Source organism: Pteronotus mesoamericanus, unplaced genomic scaffold (genome assembly GCF_021234165.1).
Source record: "Pteronotus mesoamericanus isolate MK-2021 breed Mesoamerican mustached bat unplaced genomic scaffold, CSHL_Meso_final scaffold_125, whole genome shotgun sequence".
Lineage (NCBI taxonomy): Eukaryota > Metazoa > Chordata > Mammalia > Chiroptera > Mormoopidae > Pteronotus > Pteronotus mesoamericanus.
This window is the reverse complement of record NW_026555304.1, coordinates 10,671,039-10,694,524: the sequence shown is the minus strand read 5'-3', so window position 1 is coordinate 10,694,524 and position 23,486 is coordinate 10,671,039. Positions and strand designations below refer to the sequence as shown.

At 38.9% G+C, this 23,486-nt stretch overlaps 1 pseudogene; it reads right to left on the bottom strand.

Annotated features, from left to right (window-relative positions):
• Positions 1-2,908: 2,908 nt before the first annotated feature.
• LOC129082270 (lupus La protein homolog) lies at positions 2,909-11,117 on the bottom strand (annotated as a pseudogene).
• Positions 11,118-23,486: the final 12,369 nt, after the last annotated feature.

Genomic DNA, 23,486 nt, shown 5'->3' with positions numbered 1-23,486 from the left:
TGTCTTTGATATTTGCCATGTTAATGATGGTGTGCCTTGGAGTGGGCCACATTGGGTTCCTCTTGAATGGGACCCTCTGTGCTTCCTGGATTTGTGTGACTTTTTCTCTCCTCAATTAGGGAAGTTTTCCATCATTACTTTTTCAAACAGCTTCTCTATCCCTTCCTCATCCTCTTCTCCTTCTGGTATCCCTATTATACGGATATTGTTACGTTTCACATGGTCTTACATTTCCCTAAATGCCTCTTCATTCTTTTTGAGTCTTTTTTCCATTTCTTGTCCTTTCTGGGAGCTTTTTTCTACCTTGTCCTCCAGGTCGCTGATTCGCTCCTCGGCTTCATCGAGCCTGCTTTTGATTCCTTCTACTGTGTTCTTCAGTTCAGAGATTGTATTCTTCATTTTCTCTTGTCTCTTATTGATAGTTTCTCTGTCCTTTTTCATGGTGATACAGTTTGCAGTAAGTTCCTCGTAGTTTCATGTAGTTTTTTGTAATTCTCTCTGAGCTCATTGAGCTTCCTTAGAACCATTGTTTTGAACTCAATATCTGATAGTTTACTTGCCTCTATTTAATTTAGTTCTCTGTGTGGGGACTCCTTCTTTCCCTTCCAGTGGTGGGTATTTCTTTGTCTTCTGATTATTTGCGAGACTCTTCATTTTTGCCTCTGCTGCTGCTGCTTAAGTTGATCTGTCTTGATTTCCTGACTTTGTAGTGTGACCTTCTGTGGTAGGAGACCCTGTTTTTACTTTCTGTATCTGCTTATGATGATGTCAGATATTGTCCCTGCCTGACCTTAGGCAGTCTGTTCAAGACTTCCAGGAATCCACTGTTTGTGGCTGTCTTCTTCAGCTGTTAATCTAGTCACTCTGCACTCATCAGGCTGCCTTAGACAGCTCAGGGCTGGATGGAGTGCGGTTATTGAATCTTCCCACATTGCTGCTGTATGGGGAGGAGTCAGCACTGGGATCCCTCTGGCTACTCTCCCCAAAGCCTCTGCCTCCAATCTCTCCTCAAGTGTCTTCAGACCTCTTTGCGCCCCCTTTAGCCAGAGATCTACTCTCTGTGGCTGCCATTCTGCATTCAGCTGGCGGCTTAGACAGCACAGAGCGGGGTGGAATCCCACCTGGGGGCAGGGCTATTGGGCCCTCTGACACTGCTGCCGCTCAGGGGGTGTGGTCTCTGCCTGAGCAAGATGGTTGCTACTGTATGGGGGATGAGTCAGCGCCAGGATTCCGTGGGATACTTTTTCAGTTCTCACCCCAAAGCCTTCTTCCCCAGTCTCTCCTCAGGTGTCCCTAACCCACTCTGCTCCCTCCTTTGCTGGAGACCAGGATAAGTGGCTGAAAATAAAAATTCGTGCGTTGGCCCTTTAAACAAAGACCTTTTGCTTGTCATTGCCGCCTTCCTCTTCCTCTTCCTCTTCCTCTTCTTCTCCTTCCTCCTCCCTTCTTTCTTCTTCCTTTTCCTCGGGTCTCACTTCTTTGCATCTCTAGCTGCCTGTCTCTGGCGGAGAGCAACCCTGCCACTTTTCACAGCTGGCTGTTATCTGTGTACTTTTTGGGCTCTGGTGCTGTAGGCTGGAGATCCCTGCTTATGGTTTAGACCCCACTCTTCTCAGGGGGATCCAGCTGTCCCTTTCACTATCCTTCTGGTGCTGCCGCCTGAGGGTGCCCCACTCAAGTCTGTACCTCACTCCTTTCCAGTTAGACTGCACTAAAGCTGATTCTTCTGTCTCCGAGCTTACAAGGCTCCTCTCTTGCTATTGTTCAGTTGTTTGTTCCAGGGGATTTCTCCACAATTTAGTGGTAATTCCATGCTGGTCTTGGGAAGAGGTCAGTGTGACTTCCACTCACTCCTCTGCCATCTTGATTCTCCTCAAAAATTAGTATATCTTTTTAAGAGCCCTATGGCCAGAAGTCAACACCTGAACTCTGCCTTCCACACCTCATCCTAAGGCTGACTTCCAGAAGCAAATAGAGCTTTTGTTTCTTTCTTCACGTCTGGCAGGGAAGTCTTTCTCCAGTAGTTCCAGTGTGAGCAACAGAGTGTTGTAGCATGGGTGAAGGAGTAACATAAAGGGCCAGACAATTTTTAATTGTGGGGGACAGTCCTGTGCTTTGTAGGATGTTCAGCAGCCCTTTGCTTCTACCCATTGGATGACAGGAGCGGAGTCCCCCTATCGAGACAACCAAAAATGTCAGACATTGTCAAAGGGCCTTGGAGGGTCAGGGTTGCCCCTGATTGAAAACCAGTGTTTTAAGACAATTAGAGCCCATTCTTGTCCCACCAAAATCTGCTGGCTTGGAAATTTTGGTCTTGGTAAGAAAAGAGGAAGGCAGAAAATGGATGGTGAAGAGGTTAACTGCAGATGTCCACTTTACTTGAAATTTTTAGTCTAAAGAGGACCAAAATTGGGTCAAATTTAGCAGCCTTATTAAATTTTTCTAGATCCCTGTTAGTATATTCTAACATTACAGCCTTTTATATTGGACAACTAAAACCCAATTTATTATGCCTTTAAAAAAATTCTATGGGCCTATTAATCCCAGATTGGGTATTTTTCCTGCTTTAGTTGATTAGTTAGTTGCTCTTTATCTTAGAATTTGTCTCTGTGTAACTTCATTCCTTTTCTTTTTTTTTCTTGTTCTTTTTATATAGTATATTTTATTAGTTTGTACTAATACATTCTCATATTACAAAGGCAATTTAGTACAAGAATCTTTCTTTTGATATTTGAATTATCTGAAATAACATAGAACTGTACATCAAAAAAAATCCTCAATTGGATAACAAAAAGAAAACAAGCTAATAAACAAGAAAAAAATTTCCTTACTTACAGGTGGACATTGAAGTGGACCTAATTTGGTTTTCTTTTTATAAGCCTCCAAACAAAAGCAGCTGAAAACCCAATTAAAATGATTTAAAAATTTGTTTACTAAACTGGTCTCCAGCACCATTTTCTATTTTCTGCTGTTTTGATTCAGGCTCTTCTTTGTCTGTTTGTTATTTTGTTCTTTTTACTGGTCCAGATACACCATTTTCATCACATTCATCATCACCATCAAATTTAGTTTTCTTGCCCTGAAATCATACTTTTCCTTTAGCAGACCCAATCTGGGTAGTTTTATTTCTCTTTCCTTTCCCTTTAAATCTGCAACCTTTTGACTTCCATTAGGGATTCTTGTTGATCTGTAATTTTTTTCAATGCTTCTTTTTCCACATCTCCATCTAGTACTTCCCATGATGCTACTTTGTTCCTTAATTCTAGGTTACCATTATTTGTATCTTTGGCTTTATCCAGTGCTTCCTTAGTTTTTTGTTTAAATAGAATTATTCCTTTTGCTCCTCTGAGAAAGTCTGTCCTTTTATTTCACCATGATTTGAGAAAAGGATGTGCAGATCTTCTCTACAGATCTGATCATCTAGATCCCCCCAAAATTTCAGCAAGCAGCCAGTCTTCTAGAGATTTGATTTCAGCATTTTCTAGTAGCTTTTGTTTTTCTTTTTGCTCTTGTTTAGCTTGGAATTTAGCTTCCACTTTGTTTTGTTTGTCATCGTCACCTTCTTCTTCTTCCTTCTTCCTCTTCCTCCTCCTCCTCCTCCTCCTTCTCCTCCTCCTTCTCCTCCTCCTTCTCCTTCTCCTCCTCCTTCCCCTCCTCCTTCTCTTCCTCCTTCTCCTTCTTTCTTCTCCTTTCTTCTTCCTTCTCCTTCTTTCTTCTTCCTCTTCCTCTTCTTCTTCTTCCTTCTTCCTTTTCCTCTCCTTCTTCTTCATCTTCTTCTTCCTTCTTTTTTGCAAAGTAATCTTCTTTGAAGAGTATTAGCTGATCTGTGTCTTTGTCCTTTTGTCTAGGGGTCTCCACACAGTTTTTAGCAGACTCAATGCTAACCTCATTCTTTTTCAACAGTTCTGTCCCCAGAGGTTTTCACATTCAGCGGGACTTACCCTCCCTGTGATGCTGCCATAGTTCCCTTTGCCTGAGAGCATCAGCACACACCGTGTTCTACAGACTGCACATTTTGCCTGCAGTTTATGCACTAGAGAACTGTGGAATTTTTCTAAAGTATCATTTTTCTTTTCCTGTGAAGTAATTGAAATAGAACACTAACACATTTATTGTTTTGAAGTTTTTGTGATTTCCAAGTTAACAAATTTGTATTTTTTCAGGCAACAGATGACTGATATCTTAGGGATACATATTATTTCTTCCCATATTGTGCTGTATAGAGGATCTCTTCTCTGTTTTCATGTGAGTGCTCTTTCTGTAATGGAAACCCTTCTAGTACTGGATGAGAGGGTATGCAACATGATTGGGAATAAATATGAGCTGCTGCTTTTTCATCATGACTAAGGCATAGTAAAGGTTATACATACAAGGGCTCATAAATGGAGTGCCCCCACCAGACCAGTTAAACACAACAAAACTAAATGACATACAGGCTAGAATTTATGTGAATTGTTCAAGTGCGTATGTCAAGGTTTTGGTAATTGGCAATACCCAGAAGCTTCACAAAAGCCAGAAAGGGGGCTCTACAAAGAACCCTATTTTTGTCATCGCTTTAGTTGTATCCTGTGTGTATACAGCATAGCAGAAACAGTCAGCTCTGCACTGATGTTACTTACAATATCCCATAAATTTTCTTTTTCCATGTTATTTTCTTCTTTATTCTGTTTTGCTAGTAGTTCATTTGACCTCCTACTTTGCTGGTCTAGGACCTCTGTGTTTATTTAAAACTCCTTAGGGGGAGGAGGACTATTGTATTCATCTTGAAATGTGTTTGCAAAAGCACTATTCCCCAATCTTAAGACTGTGCATTGTAGGGCTTAAAATTTGTCCTTAAACATATTCTTCCCAGACCCATGGGAATTACTACAGCTTCTCCCCTTGAGTTTTTCTCTGTCCCTTGGAAAATAGGGAGGGGAAGAGCTAGCTCTTGATATAGCAGTATTCACTAGGCTAGTTGAAGCTGCATAGGAAGGAAAGAGGATGTTAGCAGTAGCAAGACTTGTTCTACTGTGGTTATTAAAGCAAAAATGGGGGAAGCAAGAAGTGCTGTTTCATTCTCAGGAGGTCTTGGTGAAGGCCCTAGTTTTAAAAGAGAAAGAAACAGCCAGTTAGGTTGAAATGATTTGAAGTCCATCTCTTATAGTCATTTTTCTGAAGTCAAGGTTATCAGTTGGGTATTGGTGGGCATATAGCCATTTTTCTATAAATGGACTAAAATGTCCCTTGGAACTATTACAGTAGGTGGTGCTCTTGTGCCATAACATAACTGTTTTTAGAAAGGTTTTGAAACTGGTGGCTAGTTCTAGGGCCTGTTTCCCTATTGATCCACTTTGATGACTGCAAGGTACACAGTTTGGATAACATCATCTGGGTGGTTTTGGTGAGAAGTTTTTCTGTCTGGAAATGTGGTGAGTTCTGTCTGGTATTTACCTTTTCTAGCTTGCCCAAGCTCTGCTTTCCAAGCTAAATGAGAGGTTTACTAAGCTTTTTTAAAAAATTGTAGCTTTAGTCTTTATCTGAACAGCTATGTGTGTTATGTGTTACCAGAGACCATTTTTCCCCCATTGCAAATCATCTGCGATCCTCCAAATCAAGTTTCTTTCTGGATAACTCAGGCTATTTTTCTTGTTTCTTTATGTTTTCTTTTCTTTTAGCTTCAGAGAAGATGCAGTAGAATGAAATAACATGTGGTAGAGAAATTGTGAGTGATGAAGGAATATAGATGAAAAACTGTAAGTTCAAATAGCAGCTAGTAAAAACTGTAGCTGACAGTGAACACTGTTGGCATCAGCCCCTTTCCTCACCTCTTTTGCTATGTAATGAGTTTCCCCGTCTGAAGCTGGTGAACAAAGGCATCCAGTAAAATTCACATTTGGTGCTGCTGGTAGAAGCCTGGCGGAAAAGGAGAAATTTAAAGCCAGACTTGAGCATCTGTTCCAGGGAGGACAAATCTCTTGTGGCCAGAAGTTGCCGGAAACATTTAGGGGTCGGCTTTTTCAGGAAGTTTCTTGGGATTGTCTCTACTGTGAAATATAGTTGCTTTACTTGTACCCAGCAACCATTAAGGAAGATGCAACATGTTTATGGGACTCTGTCAGCCTGGTATGATGATCTGAGCTGCTGATTCCCTGTTGTCTCTGCAGATTGCCAGGACTCAGCTCGCTGGTCTGGCTGCTGTGCTAGCAGCCAGCTTCTTCTCGAGCTTTGTGACTGAATAGATCCAATGTGTGTTCAGGGTGCTCTCTGGTAGCTTTTGAAATTTTTTTATAATTAATTTTTTTAGTTTGTGTGGATTTTTAAGATTGATTTAATTATCTGCTTACTTGTTTATTTACATTATCTTTCTCAGTATTTAGAATGTACTTTTAATCTGAAAACTCAGGTATTTCTTGAACATTCTTAGCTTCTCTCTCTAACTGTTCTTAGCTTTATTTCTTTAAATACCACTTCTTTTCCATTCTCTTCAGTTTCATTTGTTCTGATGCCTTATAGATGTTTGTGGATCTGTCCTTCATGTTTCTTAATTACTCTTTCATATTTTTCTTTTTATTCTGAGTTGCAATCTGAGTGACTTCCTAAGTGGTAGCTTCAAATTTACCTGTTCTTACTTCAGTTCTGTCCAGTCTAATAAAGTACCTTGTGTACTGAGTTTTTAATGTTAATGACTATTCTTTATTTACATAATTTCCAATTGATTTTTAAACATCTCTTCTGGTTTTAATTTTGCCTTTTTGTTTTATAATGTCTAACTCTTTTAAAATTACCTGAATATACTTATTTTGTCAGACTGTTTTATAATAGTAATTTCATCTGAAGTAAGTTAGTGGTCTAATGGCTGCTTTTGTTATTTGCTTGTATTGGCGTTAGATTTCTTTATATACTTTAGAACTTTGAATAAGATTTCTAAAAATTTTTTCATTTATTCATTTATTTTTCCATCACTCTTTCTCCTTCCCTGCTCACTTTTCCCTGTTTAGCAATTTTGTAGTTGTTGCTCTGGCTTACATGGAACCCTAGTCCAGAACTGCATTGGTGGTTTAGTTACTCCAGCAATCAGGCTGCTTCACTGAGTTTCTGATCACATGATGGCCTGTGTCCTACTCTCCCCACGAGGCTGCAGCTCCATATTAAACCAAGAGCTGCCAACTTTTTTTTAGGAATGGTGGGGAACGCTCCTCCAATTATCACATTTGGCCCTGCCTTCAAGCAGTAATGCTACGACTCACTCTGTCCTTTGTGGGTTATGTTTAGCCTCCAAACCTTTTAGGACTCATACTTTCAGGTTTGGTGCCTGTTTTTGGACTCTGACCTTAGGAGGCTCAAAGCTGTAACTTCAGGGACTTACCTTTTTATGTTTCTGCCCCATATCTATCGCACAGAAATGTTTGTATTATTTTTAAGTCTGCCTTCATCCTTTTAGTTTTCTTCAGTTTCCTCTCTTATTGCTGTGTGTTTGGAGTAGAGAGGATCCATCAAAGAGTGATTGACTATGCCATCTTAACTGGAAGTCGTGTGGGCTGAGGGTTTAAAGGAAATAAAGTGAGATATTTGGTTTTACATAGTACTAAAAGCTAACCACAAAAATGCTTTTCTGTGTTAGTTCAGTGACCCTGAACATACAGTTATTTAAACTCCTTCTGAAGCTGGCAGCCCCAAAAGATGAGTGGGATTAAGCAGGTGGGATTTATTAGGATGCCATGGTTCTCCACAAAGATTTTACCTTTATTTTTCATTTGGTGGTAATTTTAAAAATTCAATTGTTTCCAAATACCTAAGTTTTAACTAAATAGCATCTTAAGATGTCAGTGCCTACAGTTGTGTTTGTATTGGAGCCAAGTAGCACTACTTTTAAATACTGAAAAATGAATCAAGGTGAAAATGTAAATAACGTGCTTGAGCTGAATAAGAGATTGCTGTTTCGCAGTAGTTCAAAAAAAGTATTGGGCAAATTTAGTCATCCTCAGCATATGGTAGGACCATCAGACTCAAGAGAAGCTGCCAGTAGCAGCCAGTACCAAGTTCACCTGACTAGCTCAAGAAAGGCTCAGTAACCAGTATCATCGATCACATTGAATTCGCTTTGTCAGTTGAAATTTTATTCATTTTGTAGATTTATCAGTGCTGTGCTTTTAAAAATATCTGTAACTATAAAGTTATAAGTACAATATATATTTTGCTGGTTTTATGTTTGTTAGTACCTAATAGAATAATGATTTTAGACACCCGAGGAGTTCTCAAGAGTCTCTTTCTTTAAATCTGAGAAACATGAATCAAAGGTAACTTAACTTCCTATGAAGGGTAGTAGCATTCTGTATTTGATTTGATGTTTTTGCCTGGTTCACTCCTGCTCATACTTAATGATTTTGCTTAGCTAAGGCATCATTTCTGTCTGGAAGTGCCTGACACCTTCATGCCGGGTGGGGTGCCCCTTCTTGATGCTCCTTGTAGTACCCCATATTTCCTTCTCTCCCAGCCTTTCCCAAAAGGGATTGTATTTTATCTGTTTACAAACCCTGATTTCCTCAATAGCCTCAGGTTGTGTTAGAGCAAGGAATGCTGCCACCTTTTTATTTGCGTGTTTTTCAGAGTTCCTGTCATAAAGTAAGTTCTCAATAAATGTGTGCGATTTTTGTTTGTTTTTGTTTATTTAGTAATAAATTATGAGTGGAGCAAACCAAGTGTGGAAGAGGCATAAATAATTTGGAGCCAAGTCACCAGTGACAGAAGCAATAAGATTTTAGTATCAAATGTGCTCCTCTGGTGTCACCAAAAGTTCATGGTCTTACTGTCAAATAAGTGAGTTGAGGACAAGCACACAAGGAAAGTAAATAATCACTATTTTCTTTTTAAATAAACACTATTTTTAACAGAATGAATGCAGGAAGACTGGTATTTCTGGAGTCCTAGTGATAACTCCTTGGTGCTCTGAGGGAGAACAAGGTCAGGGGTTGCTAGCTTATAGCCTGCAAGCAGCTCTATCATGATGGGATGAGACTTGGAAGCCAGGTCCAGAGAGCAGTTCTTTTCCCCCAAATAGCTGGGGACACGAGTGGAAGAAGGGAGCTTAGTAAATCCCCAGGCAGATTAAATTTCCTTAATTCTTTGCAAAGTCATCTGAAGAATGTGTGCACTCTGCACCTGGGTTGCAGTTGCCTCCACTGATTCCTTAGACCCAGATTTTGTTTATGATTGAGGTTTGTTTGAAATTATCTGCAAATTTCAGGTCTGTGTTTTTGATTAGAATATCTCAGAGGTGAAACACTGCTGATTCAACAGAGAAAAAGCCAGCTCCTCCTAGTGGAAATTTTCTTAAAACCTCATTGTTTTAGGGGAGAACAAATAACATTTGTTTCTTTAATAAGCACTTTTTGGGAACAAGAATATTGTGACTTTTTTAAAAAGTCCACAAATATAGGGACAGATTGACCAATGTTACTTAAAATAATAAAGCAAAGAAACATTACTTTAAAGTAAATTAAAAATACTGGTATCAGGCTTTCCATAAGGAAGAGGAAGAGTCTTGTCAAGCTTAAGCACAGTTGAACATAAACTTCTTAATTTTATATTTGATTATATTTCTAGAGGTTTTAAATATTTTCTGACAAGACATTGTGTCCCACTTGATGGCATGAATTGAAGGCTAGGTATTTAATTTTCTTTTTCTTCTTCCATTAACAGCGTGTTTTGTAGTATTCTGTTCACAAATCTCTGGTGCTTATTTCATGGGAGAAGTGACTTCAGTTGACTCATGCTCAGGGGAAATGGAAAAAAATAGTGCTCTTTAAATCAGGTTTTCACTTTGAGCAGGTTATGGTCTATATTTAGTATATATAGACTTACTTCTCATACCTCTGGCTTATAGATGGGACAGACCAAAGGAAAGCCATTTTGAACTCTCTTCACTCCTTTGACAAGTAATACACACAGCCATTTTTGATGCTGTGAGGTTCACAGTGATTTTTGTTTGAAATGTTGACAATCTGGGAGCTACATGGGGTTCTAGCAATATAAATCAGTCAGAAATTTATCTCTTTTATTTATTTATTCATATATTTATTCAACAAATATTTATTGAATTCCTACTATGTGCCAGGTATTGTGCATAACAGTGGTTTTCAGAATGTATTCAGCAAACTAGGTTCTAAGCTGTGCCAACTAAGACATGTTTGACTACAAGTAACAGGAAACCAATGAAAGGTGGCCTAAGCCTAAAGGAAAATTCCAAGGTTGGCTACATCATTACCTCAGCTATGCTAGTTGAGAGGACCCAGGTCCATCTCTCTGCTTTGCTACTTACAGCATGTTGATCTTTCTTTTCAGACTTACCTTCTCCTGGGTCCCAAGGTAACTACTGCTGTTCTAAGTGTCACATGAAGACTACAGTGTCTAATATGGAAAAATATCTATTTATTTAAGATTGAGAAAGACTTTCTCAGAAACCCTCCAGCCAAAACTCGGTTCTCATTATCCAGAGTGGCATAATATCACCCTTACCTACAGTTGGTAGGAGGGCAAATGGAAATACCATGGCTGCTCTACAACAACCATTCTCAAAATGTGGCTCGGTGACCCTTAGGTCTTCCGAAGACCTTTTCAGGAGATCTACAAGAGCAAAAACTATTTTCATAATAATCCTAAAAATATTATTTGTGTCTCCTACTCTTATTCTCTTACTAGTATACAGTGGAATTATCAAGAAGTTGGTTACATGAGGTATGATGGTACAATAGATCTGGAAGGTAATGGAATATATATGTATGTATATATATTTTTGACGGGCCCTGCCTCAGGTTTATCTATACAAATAACACAGGAGGGCACCAACCCCATGCAGACAGCAGACCAGGGGTCACATTAGTCCTTTCCCCCTCACATTGGCAGACAGAGGTCTCTACTCTGGAGCCTTCTTGGGGCTCATGGCACTTTTGGGAGCTGGAACCAGAGCTGTAGCTGCCTGGGTCTTGATTTGAGCCTTGGTCTTGGACTTCGGTTGGCAGAGCCCGAGACTCTTGGCGATGCAGGCATAAGCACGTTTCCCAAGCTTGGGGTGAGCAATGTAGGCAAGTCTGTTGAACTTGTAGCTGCCCCTCTTTGGGATCTGGGGCTTTTGTCATCTTTGGGCTCTACAAGCCCTTGATAGCCTTGGCATGTGCACTTACGGCATTGGTGTTGCCTGCATCACCTTCAGGTCCTCTTGTGCTTCTTGGCAAAGGGCATATTCCTTGGGAGCTTTGGGTCTACTCCCTTAAGAGAGCTATATCTTTGTGATTAGGGTTTCTTGATGCCATTTCTGGGCCATTTTGGGGACTGGTTGTGTGTAGTGTGGTTCTTGGACTAGGCCATGTCTGCACTGAAGCTTGTGGCTCCCTAAGTGCACAGAATGAGAAGAAGGTCTGTGTGTGTTTTGGGGCTTTAAATTTTTCTCAGTTTTAATTTCTACTGTGGTAAATATTGATAAATATTAACCCATATAAACAAGACATCTCAGTAATATCTGCAATAATGTTTAAGAGTATAAAGCGGTCCTGAAAACAGAACATTTGAGACCCGTTAATCTACATTAATAGGATTCACCTGTGGCATTGGGGAAGATCCCAGACTCCCCCAAAACTTGTTGCCATGAGATTCCTGGACAAAGCTTTTTCTGTTAACAAAGGAGCAGCAGAGTGGTTAGTGCTGTCGGGTGGGCAACCAGTAGTATGCAAGACTGTTTTGAGGAGGGGGTCTTGGTGGGGGGCATTGGCAGGGGCTCAGGGTGTGCTCCAGGCCCTGCATTTACTCTTACTAGAGTCACTTCAGGTCTTGTCTTTTATTTATTTTTTTAAATTATTATAAAATGTACATATTATAAAACTTACAATTTTAACCATTTTAAGTTTACAATTTAGTGGCATTATTTACATTCACATTGTTTTGCAATCACCATCCATCTCCAGAACTTTTTCATCTTCCCCAACTAAAACTCTGTACCCATTAAATACTAACTCCTCACCTCTCCTACTTCCCTAGGCCCTGATAACCACCATTCTCTTTTCTGCCTTACTGAGTTTGACTGCTCTGGGTTTCTCCTATTGGAACCATATGATATTTGTTCTATTTTGTGTGGCTTTGTTCTCTTAGTGTACTGTTTTTGAGGTTTATCCATGTATGTATCAGAATTTCCTTCCTTTTTAAGGCTGAATAATATGCCATTGTGTGTGTGTGTGTGTGTGTGTGTGTATGTATTCATCTTGTTAATCCATTCATCAGTCAATGGACATTTGGGTTGTTTTGACCTTTTGGCTATTGTGAATAATGCTGCTATGAATGTGGGTATACATAATATCCCTTTCAGTCCCTATACTTTCAATTTTTTTAGAAGTATACATAGAAGTGGATTTGCAAGATCATGTTGTAATTGAATGTTCAATTTATTCTTTTTTAGAATCCACCATTCTGTTTTCCAAGGGGCTATAATATTTTGCATTCATACCAGCAATGCAAAGGTTCCAGTTTTTCCATATCCTTACCAACACTTGCTATTTCCTATGGTTTTTGATAAAGCCATTTTAATGGATACAAAGTAGTATCTCATTGTGGTTTTGATTTGCATTTCTCTGTTGATTAGTGATATGGAGCATCTTTTTACATGTTTATTGGCCAATTCTGTATCCTGGGAGAGATGTTTGTTTAAATTCTTTGCTTATTTTTTAAAAATTGCATTATTTTTAGTTTTGAGTTTTAGAGGTTCTTTATATATTCTGGATATTAATCCCTTATCAGATATATGGTTTCCACAGGTCTTTCTGTTCTGTATGTTGAACTTTTACACAGGTTTAATTTATGAAATAATTTTTTTAAAGCTTTCAAGTTCGGTGTCACTGTTGCCATTGTCTCTTTTGTCATCCTAGATATTTACCTATTTATTCAGACTACTGGTTTAGAAGGTATGGATGGTAGGACCTTGGTAATTTCTTCAGTGGTCATGATCAGTTTATAATAACTACTTTAGAATTTCTTACACTATTTAAAATGTGAAATATGCCTGGGTATGCTTATTTGCATAGATGGCTTTATAGCTTACCTTCTATTTGCTAGCAAAGAAATGATGATTAAATGATATTCAAAATATCTTTTCCTTACATCTGAGCCAATTGTAGCCTTTGACAGGCTGTAAAGGTACCAGATTCCTCATCCTATCAGCTGAGCAGGTATTCTTTATAGAATTTTCAGAAAATCTTAAGAAAGTTGTGTTCTATGTTGTCTCTAGATGGGACAGCCATTTGAGATATGAAAATGTATTTCAACAGTAATACTAATGGTGGACCAGAAAATTGCAGGGTAAGTTACAGGATGGATATTTTCCATCCAAAACTTAGTACATTAGGACAGGGAAATCATGTCACAGAAGGCTAAATGAAAAGCTAGAATTGCTGTCTCATGACATTACTGGTCACCTGTTCCAGCATTGTGGTAGAATGGACATAGAGCGTAGCTCTGCCTGGGCCTGTGGAGTCTACTCTTTGAAGCTGGAGCTGCTTAAATGCTCAGGTGTAAATATGGAACTTTATATAATATGTTTTCATTTCTAGATGAGGGGAAATGGTTTTCCTTGTTTTTTTAATGAATTAGGGTACTTTGCCCCAGCCTGTCACCCAATTGTTCCTTCCCTCTTTGTCATCTTTCTTCAGACACTGCTCAAATGTTTTAATGCTTTTATTTCCTTTTTACACTCTCATGAATTGTGCTGGGTGAACTCTTTATTTCTTGTGATGAACATTTCCATGAATTTTTTGAGTATATCCTTTTCCTAAAGAATGGAAATCGCAAAATGGGGAACCTTGTAGCCCTGAAGTATGCCTCTTTCTTACCTGCTGTACTTTGAATCTGAGCCATGGTATCTTGGCAATTCAGATTATTTACCCTCATGGGCACTGGTTGGATTATGGTATATCTTTTTACTATGCTGATTTGAGTTAGTAAAGTAGTACTTAGCAAACAACAAACCTTTTGAGCAATTCATAAATGAGGGGGAAGAAGGGCAAATACAGTGATCCTAAGTTAACACCATTTTGAATCAGTCCCTTTACAGTATCTCTGATGTTTGCTGGTCCCCATAGCCGGATTCCCTTGCCACATTATCCCACCCCTTCCTACTTCCTGCTTTCCTCTGATCAGCATGAAAAGAGACATGAATAAACACAAGGGAATCTTTCATGGGTCAGTCATTTCCATTTGGGTGTTTAGGTCTCTCTGCTCATAGGACTTTTCTTTTAGTCCCCTTTACGTAGGAATTTCTGAAGGTCATTTTATTTTCTCCTGGAAATATATATTGGGACTAACAATTTCTGTTTTTTAGTCTGTGTATGTGGAAAAGGTGAAATCATGGTTTTGGTTTCTTAGGGCTGAGTAAATGTGCTAAAAGAGAAATACTGAAGAAATGGAAAATAGGGATTTCTTTCTAACTTTCCATGCCATATGCTTTAGCTACATTAGTATATATACAGTGTTCAAGCAAAATACTTGTTAAAATCTGAGTTTTAAGGCCATGTGCCATCTACTTTTTTTTATGTTTTTAAATAAAAGATGCTAAACGATATTTCTCCAGTTCATATGAAATAAATATAGGCATAGATATCCATGTGAAGGCATACACACTAAGCAGAATCATAAGAGGATCAAGGGTTTAATTCAGGGCAGTATCAAGGATTTTGGTATCATGACTGGGATAAAAAAAATTTAGTGCATTTGGAAAATGAAATCACCATGAATCTGAAGGATTATCCTCATTTTTTAAGGCATGCATTCTTCCTTTTTGTTCTTCTTTTTACATTTTTTATTTTTATTTTTTGCACCACTTTCCTCTGCCCCATGCACCCCTACCTCTCACCCTCCATCCTTCCCCACTTTGGCTTTGTCCATGGGTCCTTTATATATGTTCCTTGACTTGACCCTTCCCCTTCTTTTCCCCGTTACCCCACTCCTGCCTCCCCTCTGGTTACTCTCAGTTTGTTTTTTCTTTCAGTGTTGCTGGTGACATTTTTCTTGCATGTTTTGTTGATTAGGTTCCATTTATACATGAGATGATATGCTATTTGTCTTTCAGCTGCCTAGCTTATTTCACTTACCATAATGCTCTCCAGTTCCTTTCATGCTGCCATGAAGGGTAGTAGCTCTTTCTTTGTTTCTACTGCATAGCATTCCATTGTGTAAATGTACTGTAGATTTTTGTTCCACTCATTTATTGATGGACACTTAGGTTGCTTCCAGCACTTGGCTACTGTAAATTGTGCTGCTATGAACATTGGGGTGCATAGGTTCTTTTGAATTGGTGTTTTGGGATTCTTAGGGTATAATCTCAGCAGTGGAATTCCCGGGTCAAAAAGCAGTTCCATTTTTAGCTTTTTGAGGAAATTTCAAACTGTTTTCCACAGTGGCTGCACCAGTCTGCATTCCCACCAACAGTGCACTAGGGTTCCCTTTTCTCTACATCCTCGCCAGCAATTGTAGTTTGTTGATTTGTTTATGATGGCCATTCTGACGGGTAGGAAGTAGTATCTCATTGTGGTTTTAATTTGCATCTCTCTGATGGCTAGTGATGCTGAGCATCCTTTCATATGTCTATGGGCTGTGTGTATGTCCTCCTTGGAGACGTGTGTGTTCAGGTCCTTTGCCCATCTTTTAATTGGATTGTTTGTCTTCTAGGAAGGGAGTTCTGTGAGTTCTTTATATATTTTGGAGATCAAACCCTTGTCCGAGGTATCATTGGCAAATATATTTTCCCATATGGTTGGTTCACTTTTTATTTTGCTGATGTTTCTTTAGCCATGCAGAAGCTTCTTATTTTGATGAAGTCTCATTTGTTTATTCTTTCTTTTATGTCCCTTGCTCCAGGGGACATATCAGTGAAAATATTGCTGTGTGCAATATCTGAGAGTTTCCTGCCTATGTTCTCCTACAGGATTTTTATGGTGTCGCAACTTCTATTTTAGTCTTTTATCCATCTTGAGTCTATTTTTGTGTATGGTGTGAGTTAGTGGTCAAATTTCATTTCTTTGCATGTAGCCGTCCAGCTCACCCAACACCATTTGTTGAAGACACTATTTTTACTCCATTGTATGCTTCTTCCCCCTTTGTCAAATATTAATTGACCATAGAGACATGTGTTTATTTCTGGGCTTTCTCTTCTGTTCTATTGATCTATGTGTCTGTTCTTACGCCGTACCAGACTGATCTGATTACAGTGGCTTTGTATTATTGATTGATGTCAGATATTATGATCCCTTTTACTTTGTTCTTCTTTCTCAAAATTACTGCAGCTATTGGGGGTTGTTTATGCTTCCATATAAATCTTTGAAATGTTTGTTGCATGTCTGTGAAATATGTCATTGGTATTTTAATAGGGATTGCGTTGAATCTATCAATTGCTTTGGGTAGTGGGACATTTTGATTTTGTTAATTCTTCCAATCCATGAACATGGTATATGCTTCCATTCATTTGTGTCTTCCTTAATTTCTTTCTTCAGTGTTGTATAGTTTCCTGAGTACAGGTCTTTTACCTCCTTCATTTAGTTTATTCCTAGGTACTTCATGTTCTTGTTGCTATAGCAAATGGGAATTTTTCCCTGATTTCTGATTCTGAAATTTCATTGTTGGTGTACAAAAATGCCTTTGATTTCTGAATATTGACTTTGTATCCTGCTGTTTTGCTAATTCACTTATTAGGTCGAGTAGTTTTTTGGTGGCGTCTATAGGGTTTTCTATGTACACTATCATGTCATCTGCAAACAATGACAGTTTTACTTCGTCCTTTCCAATTTGGATGCCTTTTATTTCTTTTTCTTGTCTGATCACTGTGGCTAGGACTTCCAATACTATGTTGAATAGAAGTGGTGAAAGTGAATATCCTTGATTTAGTCTCAATGTTAGTGGGAAATCTTTAAGCTTTTTCCCGTTGAGTATGATGTTGGCTGTAGGTTTTTCATATGTAGCCTTTATTATGTTGAGGTGTGCCCCTGTTTTCCTAATTTGCTGTTTTTATCATAAATGGGTGCTGTTAAATTCTTTTTCCGCATCTTGATAGGATCATGTGGTTTTTGTCTTTCCTTTTGTTTATGTGATGTATTACATTTATTGATTTGCAAATATTGCACCATCCTTGCATCCCTGGGAAGAATCCCACTTGATTGTGGTGGATGTTCTTTTTAATTATTACTGGATGCAGTTTGCCAATATTTTGACCAGTATTTTAGTGTCTATGTTCATCAGCGATATTGGCCTGTAGTTTTCTTTCTTTGTTGTGTCTTGATCTGGTTTTGGGGTTGGGATGATGCTGGCCTCATAAAAAGAGTTTGGGAGTCTTCCCTCTTCTTGGATTTTTTTCAATTAGCTTGAGAAGTACTGGGGTTAGTTGCTCCTTAAATGTTTTGTAAAATTCTCCTGTGAAACTTTGTTCCAGGGCTTTTGTGTGCCGGGAGTTTTTTGATTACTGCTTCAATTTCACCAGCTGTTAACAGTCTGTTCAGGCTTTCTGCTGCTGCTTCATTCAGTATTGCAAGGTTATATTTTTCTGGAAATTTCACCCAGGTTTTCAAATTCTTGGCATATAATTGTTCATAGTGATTTCTTAACAATCCTTTGTATTTCTGTAGTATCAGTTGTTATTTCTTCTCTTTCATGTCTGATATTTATTTGGGTCCTCTCCCTTTTTTCCTTTAAGAGTGTGCTTAAAGGTTTGTTGATTTTATCTTTTCAAAGAACCAGCTCCTGGATTGGTTGATACTTTGAATTGGTCTTTTAATCTCTATTTCATTCAGTTCTGCTCTGAACTTGTTATTTTCTTCCTCCTACTCACTCTGGGCTTCGTTTGTTGTTGTTTCTCCAGTTCTTGAAGCTGTAGGGTGAGGTTGTTTATTTTAAATGTTTCTTCCTTTTTTTAGGTAGGCTTGTATCGCTATGAGCTTCCCTTTCTGGACTGCCTTCACTGTGTCCTGCAGGTTTTGGAGTGTTGTGTGTTCATTTTCATTTGTTTCCAGAAGCTTTTTGATTTCTTCTTTGATCTCATTATCGACCCATTCATTGTTTAATAGCATGCTCTTCAGTCTCCATGAGTTTGAATGTTTTTGAGTTTTTTCCCTTGAGGTTGGTTTCTAGTTTCAAGTGCTTGTGGTCTGAGAAAATGGTTGTTACAATTTTAATTTTCTTGAATTTGTTGAGGCTTGTTTTGTGTCCTATTATGTGGTCTGTCTTTGAGAATATTCCATGTGCATTTGAAAAGAATGTGTATGTTGCTTCTTTGGGATGAAAGGTTTTATATATGTCACTTAAGTCCATTTGATCTAATGCGTCGTTCAGTTCCACAATATCCTTGCTGATATTTTGTTTGGAAGATCTATCCATTGTTGATGGTGGCGTGTTAAAATCCTCTGCTATCAATGTGTTGCTGTGTATATCTTTCTTGAAGTCCTCCAAGATTTGCCTTATATGTTTGGGTGCTCCTATGTTGGGTATATATAGGTTTACCATGTTTATGTCTTCCTGAAGGATTCTTCCTTTGAGTGTCACGTAGTGTCCTTCTGAGTCTCTTTTTATGGCCTTTGTTTTGAAATCTATTTTGTCTGACATAAATATTGCTACCCCTGATTATTTTTCCTGTCCATTAGCTTGGAATATTTTTTTCCATCCCTTTACTTTCAGTCGGTGTAGGTCCTGTGTTGTGAGGTGAGTCTCTTGAAGGCAGCATATGTGGAGGCCATTTGTTCTTATCCATTCAGCTTCCCTATGTGTTTTGATTGGAACATTTAGTCCATTTACATTTAAAGTTATTATTGTTAGGTACTTACTTGTTTTTTCTCTTTGTACCTGTGTTCTTCTCTTTATCACTCTGTTTCTTCATCTTCTTAAAGGAGTCCCGTTAGCATACTTTGTAGTGCTGGTTTGGTGGAGGTATATTCTTTCAGCCTTCTTTTGTCTGAGAACCTCCTTATTTCACCCTCCATTTTATTTGAGAACCTTACTGGGTAGAGCAGTCTTGGTTGCAGGCCTTTGTTTTTCATGGCTTGGAATGTTTGTTGTCATTGCCTTCAGGCTTGCAGTGTTTCTGGTGAGAAGTCAGCTGCTAGCCGTATCAGGGCTCCCTTGTATGCTGCTTCCTGTTTCTCCCTCGCAGCTTTGAGCATTCTCTGTTTGTCTTGGATATTTGCCATTTTAATTATGATGTGTGTTGGAGTGGGTCTCATTGTGTTCCTCTTGAAGGGGACACCCTGTGCCCCTGGACTTGTGAATTTTTCTCTCTTTAAGTTAGGAAAGTTTTCCATCGTTACTTTTTCAAACAGGTTTTCTATCCCTTGCTCCTCTTCTTCTCTTTCTGGTATCCCTGTTCTTCGGATATTGTTATGTTTTAGGTTGTCTTGCATTTCCCTAAACGCCTCTTCATTCCTTTTGTGTCCTTTTTCATTTTCTTGCCCTTTCTGTGAGCTTTTTTCTACCTTGTCCTCCAGCTCGCTGATTCATTCCTCAGCTTCAGCTAGCCTGCTTTTGATTCCTTCTACTGTGTTCTTCAACTCAAAAATTGTATTCTTTATGTCATCTTGTCTCTTATTGATCATTTTTATGTCCTTTTTCGTGCCGATATAGTTTGCTGTAAGTTGCTCGTTGTTTCCCTCTAGTTTTTGGCAATTCTCTCTGAGCTCATTGGGCTCATGAGCTTCCTTAGAACCGTTGTTTTGAACTCAATATCTAATAGTTTATTTGTCTTTCTCATTTTGTTCTCTTTCTATGGATTCCTCCCTTCCCTGTAATTGGGGGGTGTTTCTTTGTCTTCCCATATTTGTAAGACTCTTCTTTTTTGCTTTTGCTTCTTAAAGTGATCTGTCGTGAATTCCTAACTTTGTGGTCTGAACTTCTGTGGTAGGAGACCTGTGAGATTTAGTGGTGCAGCTTCTTGATCTCCTGAACTTGCTGCTCTTTGGATGCCTTTATGTTGGCTTTGTGGAAGTAATTGGGTTTTGAATGTTGGTTGGTTCTTTGGTGGGGCCCACCGTCTGGCTATTTGACTGATGATCAGTCTGCCCACCACATCTTGTGTGTTTTTGTGCAGGTGTTGCCAGAAGTAAACCACTATCCCAGGAAACAAACCAATATCCACAAAAATAACTCTTCCCTGCAATCCTACGTTCAACCGCAAATGAATCAGTATTAATACGGCTGTAAAGGGATTAAGACTATTATAAGAAAGGAGGGAAATAAACTATTAGTATAAATCTATTTACTTAATATGCACAAACTTGATGAACCCAAAATGGATGTCCAAAAGCTATGTAGTAAAGAAAATATCACAAATCATGGAAAAGAGCATAGTGAATTTCATCTCGGTAGTCTCTAGTATTTACTGCTGGTTTTTCTTTCTGGATCTCTCTATGTCAGATGTTGACCCCATCTGACCTTAGGCAGTCTCTTTGAGACTTCCAGGAATCTACTATCTGTGGCTATCTCCTTCTGTTGTTAATCTAGTCACGCTGCTCTCCGCAGTCAGGCTTAGGCACCACAGGGCCAGGGGAGAGTCCCTCTTGGGGACAGGGCTATTGTTTTCTCTCAATCCTGCTGCTGTGCAGGGGAGTGGTGTGCTTGAGCAAGATGGCTGCTGCTGCATGGGAGATGATTCAGCACCAGCATCCCGCTGTCTACTCTTAGTTCTCTCCCCAATGCCTCTGTCTCCAGTCTCTCCTGAGGCGTCTCTAGTACACTCTGCTCCTGCCTTTGCTGGAGCTCAGGGTAAGTGGCTGCAAACAGAATCTATGAATTGGCCTTTAAATGGCTCTTTGCGTCTCCAGCCCCCCATCTGTGGGAGAGAGCAGCCCTGCTGCTTTTCACAGCTGGCTGTTATCTGTATACTTTTTGAGCTCTGGTGCTGCAGGTGGGGGTCCCTGCTTATGGTTTAGACCCCGCTCTTCTCAGGGGCATCCAACTGACCGTTTAAATTTCTCTCTGGTGTTGCCACCAATGGGCACCCTGCCTGCCTTGTTGAGTCTCCACTGCACTCGTTACTGGTCAGGTTGTTTTAAAGTTGATTCTTCTATCTGTCCGAGGTTATAAGGGTTCTCTCTCGCTGTTGTTCAGTTGTTTTTTCCAGATGTCTCCACAATTTAGTTGTATTACCAAACTGGCCTGGGAGGAGATCAGTGTGAGTTCTATTCACTCCACCACTATCTTGAAAATGTCCCTATTTTCCCCCCTTTGCCCAACTTCACACAGCCCCTACCCCGCTGACCACTGGCCATCACCCTACTGTAGTCTGTGTGTGGGGGTCATGCATACATGTTCTTCAGCTAGCATTTTTCCCCTCTCTCATCCAGTTCCTCCTCTTGCCTTTTCACAGACAGCTGTCAGTCTGTTCCATGTATCCAGGCCTATGTTTCTGTTTTGTTCATCAGCTTATTTTGTTCCTTAGGTTCTCCATATAAGTGAGATGGTATGGTATTTGTCTTTCTCTGACTGGCTTATTTCACTTCCATAATAATTTCCAGGTACATCTATGCTGTCACAAAAGATAGAAGTTCCTTCTTGTTTATGGCTGTTTATTATTCCATTGTGTAAATGTACCACAGCTTTTTTTATCCACTCATCCACTAATGGGCACGTGGGCCATTTCCAGATCTTGGCTACTGTAAATAGCATTGCTGTGAACATGGAGGTGCATATATTCTTTTGAACTGTTTTTGGGGATTTTTAGGATATATTCCCAAAAGTGGGATTACTGGGCCAGAAGTTGGTTCCATTTTCAAATTTTTTAGGCCACTGCATACTGTTTTCCACAGCAGCTGCACCAGTCTGCATTCCCACCAATGGTGTACTCTGGTTCCCTTTTCTCTACATGCTCACTAACACTTGTTTGTTTATTTATTGATGGTAGCCATTCTGCCAGGTGTGAGGTGATATGTCATTGTGGTTTTAATTCACATCTCTCTGATGATTAGTGACATTGAACATTTTTTCATGGTTCTATTGGATATCTGTATGTCTTCCTGAGAGAAGTATTTATTCAGGTCCTTTGCCCATGTTTTAAATTGGATTGTTTGTCTTCTTGGTGTTGAGTTTTATAAGTTTTTTATATATTTTAGAAAGTAACCACTTATCCGATGTGTCATTGGAGAATATGTTCTGCCATACATTGGGTTTTCTTTCCTTTTTGTTGATGGTTTCTTTTCCTGTACAGAAGCCTTTTATTTTGATGTGGTGTCATTTGTTGTATTTTTTTCCTTTACTTCTTTTGCCCTAGGAGACATATTAGCAAAAATATTGCTATGAGAGATGTCTCAGATTTTACTGCCAGGACTGTAGGATTTTTATGGTTTTGCGACTTAGATATAAGTCTTTTATTCGTGTGTATGGTGTAAGTTGGTGGTCTCCTTCCTTCCTTCCCTCCTTCCCTTCCTTCCCTTCCTTCCTTCCTTCCTTCCTTCCATGTAGCTGTCCAATTTTCCCAACACTATTTAATGAAAAGACTGTCTTAATTCCGTTGTTTGCTCTGGCCACCTTTGTCAAGTATTAACAATACTTGTTAATACTTGTATATGGTCAAGTAATTGACCATATAGGCGTGAGTTTATTTCTGGGCTCTACTCTGTTCCGTTGATCTACATGCCTATTCTTATGCCAGTACCAGGCTGTTTGACTACAGTGGACTTGTAATACAGTGTTATATCAGGTATTGTGAACTCTACAACTTTGTTCTTTCTCAGGATTGCTGAGGCTATTCAGGGTCTTTTTTTGGTCCCATATAAATTTTTGAAATATTTGTTCTAGATCTGTGAAATATGCCATTGGTATTTTACTAGGAATCATGTTGACTCTATAGATTACTTTGGGTAGCATGGACATTTTAATGATATTACTTCTTTCAGTCCATGAACACGGTATATTCTTCTACTTGTTTGTATCTTTCTAATTTTCTTTCTTTGACGTCTCATAGTTTTCCAAGTACAGTTTTTTTTTTTTATTACCTACTTGGTTAAATTTATTTCTAGGTTCCTTATTTTTGTTTTTGGTTGCAATAGTAAATGTGATTGTTTTCTTAGTTTCTTTTTCTGATTGTTCATTATTGGTATATAGAAATGCCAGTGATTTCTGAATATTAATTTTGTATCCTGTTACTTTGCCAAATTAATATTAGCTCTAGTAGACTTCTCGTGAAGTCTTTAGGGTTTGCTATGTACAATATCATGTGATCTACATGTAATAGTTTTACTCCTTCCTTTCCTATTTGGAAGCTGTGGCTAGGACTCTTCCAGTACTGTGTTAAAAAAGAGTGGTGAAAGCTGACACCCCTGTCTTGTTTCTGATCTTAAGGGAAATGTTTTTAGTTTTTTGCCCATCAAGTATGATGTTGGCTGCGGGTTTGTCATATATGGCCTTTATTACATTGAGGTATGTTCCCTCTTGTCCCACTTTGCTGAGAGTTTTATTAAATGCTTTTCCTGCATTTGTTGATATAATTATGTGATTTT